This window comes from Ruditapes philippinarum, unplaced genomic scaffold (assembly GCF_026571515.1).
Source record: "Ruditapes philippinarum isolate M1 unplaced genomic scaffold, ASM2657151v2 ctg1894_1_1_1_1, whole genome shotgun sequence".
In the NCBI taxonomy this organism is placed as follows: domain Eukaryota; kingdom Metazoa; phylum Mollusca; class Bivalvia; order Venerida; family Veneridae; genus Ruditapes; species Ruditapes philippinarum.
The window spans coordinates 134,327-140,065 of record NW_026852855.1 but is presented as its reverse complement, the minus strand read 5'-3'; positions in this window follow the sequence as shown (position 1 = coordinate 140,065).

Here is a 5,739-nt window from a genome sequence, read left to right as displayed (position 1 = left end):
GAAAACATCTCTATATTCCATAAAGGTATCTGAGGTCAAAAAGAATGAACTCAATGTCAATATGGTGAATAAGGATCAGAGGGAAGACAAGGTTGGAAAGGTGTTTTTACTGCCAAATAATAAAGACAAGAAGGAAGAATTCCATGAAAATTCGAAGTAAGGACGATATTATTTTCCGGTGTATGAAAATGCAAATAGTAGTTCAATATCAGTACAGGATAAAGGTAATGAGTTTGACACAGAAATCTTTAATTTGTGGTCATGTGTCTACACGAAGTTCAGAAGCCTGGAGAGAAACTAGGGGTCAGACAACGTTATTGGTGGAATGGGACTTACTTGTCATATCAAATATGAAATCAAAGATCAACAACGACGGTTGGCATACAATGAACACATTCGCAAAAAAAAAACAGCAACAACAAGATTGCATTTGAGAAAAATGCTATGCAAACCGCATGGTTCAAATTTCATAGCTGTACATCAAAGGACAAGAAAGTAGGTCACTGTCCCCTTGGGGAAGGCATAATTTTGACCCAAGGGTTTAATAACAATCTTGATACAGGTCCACAAAACAACATTTGAAGTCAAATATCTAAGCTATAGCTTTCTCCCATTCAGAAAACATTTGTTTGATTTTCTGTTTTTACTACGTGTACATAATGAGAATCACTGCCCCCGGGCAGGGCCAATTTTTGACATTTGAACAACTTTGGTAGAGGACCTATAGATGATATTATATATCACACATCAAAGCTCTATGCCATGAACCTTCAGACAATTTTTTTTTCTCACTATATGTACATAATGAAAATTAATGACCCCCGGGGCGGAACCAATTTTGACCCCAGGGCTATAATTTGAACAATTTTGCTAGAGGTTCACTACACAATGTTTCATGCGTAATATATTAACTTTATCCTTTGTAAATTTAGAGAAGATGATTTTTTAAGTTTTAACTATATACATATAGGATAAACCTATGGCTCCCAGGGGCGGGGCTAATTTTGTCACAAGAGGCAAATTTGAACAACTTTGGTAGAGTACCTTTAGATTATATTATTTAACAAATATTAAAGCTCTAAGCCTTGTACCTTCAGACAATAAGATTTTTTGATTTTTTACTATATGTATATTTTGAAATCAATGACCCCCAGGGCGGGGGCAATTTTGACCCCAAGGCTATAATTTGAACAATCTTGCTAGAGTTTTACAACACAATGTTTCATGCAAAATATCTAACCTTTAGCATTTGTCAATTGCTAGAATAATTTTTTTTAAGTTTTTACTATATAAATATAAGGAAAACCAATGACCCCTGGGGCGGGCCGATTTTGACCCCAGGGCTATAATTTGAACAATCTGGGTAGAGGTCTACCAGACAATGCCTTATGCAAAATATCTAAGCTCTAAGCCTTTTGGGTCTTTACAAGAGGGTGTTTTAAGTTTTTACTATATGTACATATAGCGAAAATCAATGACCCCGGGGCGGGGCCGATTTTGACCCAAGGGCTATAATTTGAACAATCTTGGTAAGGGTCTACCAGATGATGCATTATGCAAAATATCTAAGCTCTAGGCCTTTTGGGTTTTTACAAGAAGGTATTTTAAGTTTTTACTATATGTACATAGTGAAAATCAATGATCCCCGGGGCGGGGCCAATTTTGACCCCAGGGCTATAATTTGAACAATCTTGTTAGAGGTCTACCAGACAATGCCTTATGAAAATATCTAAGCTCTAGGCCTTTTGGGTCTAAAAAAATTTTTTAAATTTATTCTTATAATTCCTTTTGGTTGCCAAGATTTTTGTATGGAATAAAATTCTTTGAACAACTTTGAAAGCCCTTCACCCAAGGAACAATCCTGCCAAGTTTGGTTGAAATTGGACTAGTGGTTTTTCACAAGTAGATTTTTTAAGTTCACTATATAACACACACACACAAACACACACACATACACACAGGTGAATCGCTGTATGCCACCGCATCGCATAAAAAACAGCACGGTAACAAATGAACACTGGAAAGGAGCCCAGCAGGACGTCAAACATAAACAATAAACGGCAAAGTACGGACGGGGCTACTTATAAATAATTCTGTATAGGAAATCACAGAAACCGAAAAAGACATTAAAGAAGACAAAAGGCCCGGGGAAGGAGGCAATAATCGAGAAAAAAATAACCTTGACATAGGTCCCATCATTACGTCTCATTGGTAGGCATAAATTTAGTCTTAAACATTTACACAGTGTTATGTATACATAAGTCGATGTTGGTCATCTTATTCAGTCATAATGGGTTTAAGTTACATTAGATAAATAATTCCTAATTAAACCATACAAAGTTTTGGTTTTATTTAGTCTAATGAAAGAATACGTGAAACAATACTTAAAACACAGACAGAAAGTATTTTTGGACGAATACATTGGATCACATTAGAAACTCCAAGTAAATGCCATCATATCAAATAAAAGTTAACAATTGGTTTTTGGGCCATTAATACGTTCAAATCAAACTTGCAACATTTTCAATTGTGTTGTGTTGGACCTTCTTTAGGGATTCTGTTTTTCTCTATTTTATTGTCACATCCATTTTATTTTTGCGGCTGTAAAAAGTCTCCCCGTACATTTAATCAATGATGTTATATTTTCGATTCTTGAAGATCGTTCAGCACGACATTGTTGTTGTGTTTACGTGTTATGTGATACTTTTAGTTTCATCTATTTGGACATTTTCATCTTGGGTGGTTCTAGTATTCCTTCTTGAATACTGTATAATCACCCTTAGGATATGAAGCCTGCTTTTTAAATTTGTCTTTTGACGTCTCATCTGTGATATGCAGGCTTCATAACCTCAGATCCCCTTTTCAAAATTCCATTTTATTTAGTTCCGCCCATTGTTTTCTCTTTTAGGGCAAAAGCATTCTTTTACTTGGGGACCATACGCCGCTTTTCATGGAATGGCACTACTGTGTCACATTGAAGATCGATGATGACCACCGTATGAACACATCTGCGGATGTTTCTAAATTCAAACGTTCACCATGTTCGTGTTAAATGTTGAATTCTGCTTAAGCCGGTGCTAGGGGGCGTGGACAGTAACTTGCACTTTCCAGTACCGTCCATGAACAGGCTCAATCAAACCGAGCCTGCAACATTTTCAATTGTGTTGTGTTGGACCTTCTTTAGGGATTGTGTTTTTCTCTATTTTATTGTCACATCCGTGTTATTTGTGCCGTGTGGCGGCTGTTAAAAGTCTCCCCGTACATTTAATCAATGATGTTATATTTTCGATCCTTGAAGATCGTTTAGCACGACATTGTTGTTGTGTTTACGTGTTATGTGGTACTTTTAGTTTCATCTATTTGGACATTTTCATCTTGGGTGGTTCCAGTATTCCTACTTGAATACTGTATAATCACCCTTAGGATATGTTGCCTGCTTTTTAAATTTGTCTTTTGACGTCTTATCTGTGATATGCAGGCTTCATAACCTCAGATCCCCTATTCAAAATTCCAAACCGAGCCTGCAACATTTTCAATTGTGTTGTGTTGGACCTTCTTTAGGGATTCTGTTTTTCTCTATTCTATTTGAATATCATAACATACGTTCTTTATTGATACCGTTTAGTGATAGATTTGTTCTACTAATATTAAAAAGATAAATTCCGACAATGTCCAATTGCTTTAGTACCTGATCTCATTAAAATTGTAAAATAGAGCTTACAGGTACGAAAACTTTTAATCAGATATCACTACCTTGGCAAATTTCCATTCTATGCTTGAAAAATTAATGATCATTTTAAAAGATTGTATCAACGTATCAATATAGTGGCAGTAAAAGTGAGATTAATGCTATTGCTGACTTAATATCAACTGGTTCATCTGAAACTAAAACCAATGCAATCGTACTTATCATATTCATTAAAGCAATATAACATTATCGTTATTAATGCATTTAACGTAATTTATGGTGACAAACCAACTACTCCAACAGGCTTTTTTTGTTAGATATGAACGCATTTTGATTCAATTAATGCATAATTCAAATTAGGCACTGCGTCATTATAAAATGTCAAGATATATTGTTCTTAATGGCTGGGAATTCTTTTTTAACTGATTCTAAGGAAAAGAACGTCATGTTCATTTATTGGAATCGAATGTGAACACATTTTTTAGTTTTGTTTGTATTTAGTCTTTGAAACATTATTAGATTACAGTATTGTAAGAACTTTCCTGTAGGGGATGATATTTCGTATCATTTTAAACACTGTTCAATGTCAATAAAGTTATTCATTAGGAAATTATCAGGAATCGCATTGCTGATAATAAAGCTGTCGTATACCCTATCTAGTAATTTATAAATACATTAAATTTTTACCCTTTTATACAATTTTCGTTAGCTTGAATGAAACCATTGATTTATTTGAAGGTAGGTAGATCTCTGAATAATCATACACAAAACTAAAAAAGGTTAACCAGCCATGAAAATGGCTCCGTTTTTTTTTTTACTTTGAAAAGTATAGCTTAAAATATGATGTGAAAAATCCGAGCAGGTACAAATTATTGATTTATTAAGTTCTAAAAAGAAAACAGTCTATCTATCTATCTATCTATCTATCTATCTATCTATCTATCTATCTATCTATCTATCTATCTATCTATCTATCTATCTATCTATCTATCTATCTATCTATCTATCTATCTATCTATCTATCTATCTATCTATCTATCTATCTATCTATCTATCTATCTATCTATCTATCTATCTATCTATCTATCTATCTATCTATCTATCTATCTATCTATCTATCTATCTATCTATCTATCTATCTATCTATCTATCTATCTATCTATCTATCTATCTATCTATCTATCTATCTATCTATCTATCTATCTATCTATCTATCTATCTATCTATCTATCTATCTATCTATCTATCTATCTATCTATCTATCTATCTATCTATCTATCTATCTATCTATCTATCTATCTATCTATCTATCTATCTATCTATCTATCTATCTATCTATCTATCTATCTATCTATCTATCTATCTTTCTTTCTAGCTATCTACCTACCTACCTACCTACCCTACCCTACCCTACCCTACCCTACCTACCTAAAAAATGTATAACCTAAAGAAGACAACATTTGCTCTTCATACAAATTTAAAATGTCACAAAGTAGGAGTCTTTAAGTGCAAATTAGAAAACACAAACAGAACTTGTATTATACAAAGAAAATATAAAAATATAAGTTTAAATTATTAAAAAAAATATTCAAAACAACTACCAGTATAATAATAATAATAATAATAATAATAATAATAATAATAGTAATAATTAAAAACATTAGTGTACAATTTATTTGTTCATAATGTATAGAACAGTAAAAAAGTACTATATTAAAGGTAGAAAAAATGGCCAAATGTCAACATACAATGAAAAATCAAAACAATAAAACATAGAAATCAGGCCCGTAGGAAAAGGAAAAAGTGGGGCCTGGAGGTTCAGCATCTCAGTAATTCCACAAGAATATCAGAACTTAAAATCAGTCAGTGGCGACTTAAGCAATCCTTAGTATTTATCACACGCTAAATTGATGAATTTTTACTTTTGTTAAAATCAAAATTAGACACAATGCACATGTTGTATACTCTGAAGTAAAGAAATATTTCCAATACCTAAAATTGATGGTCAATGTAGACAAAGATTTCAAAGCTCTGTGGATTTCTTGTAAACT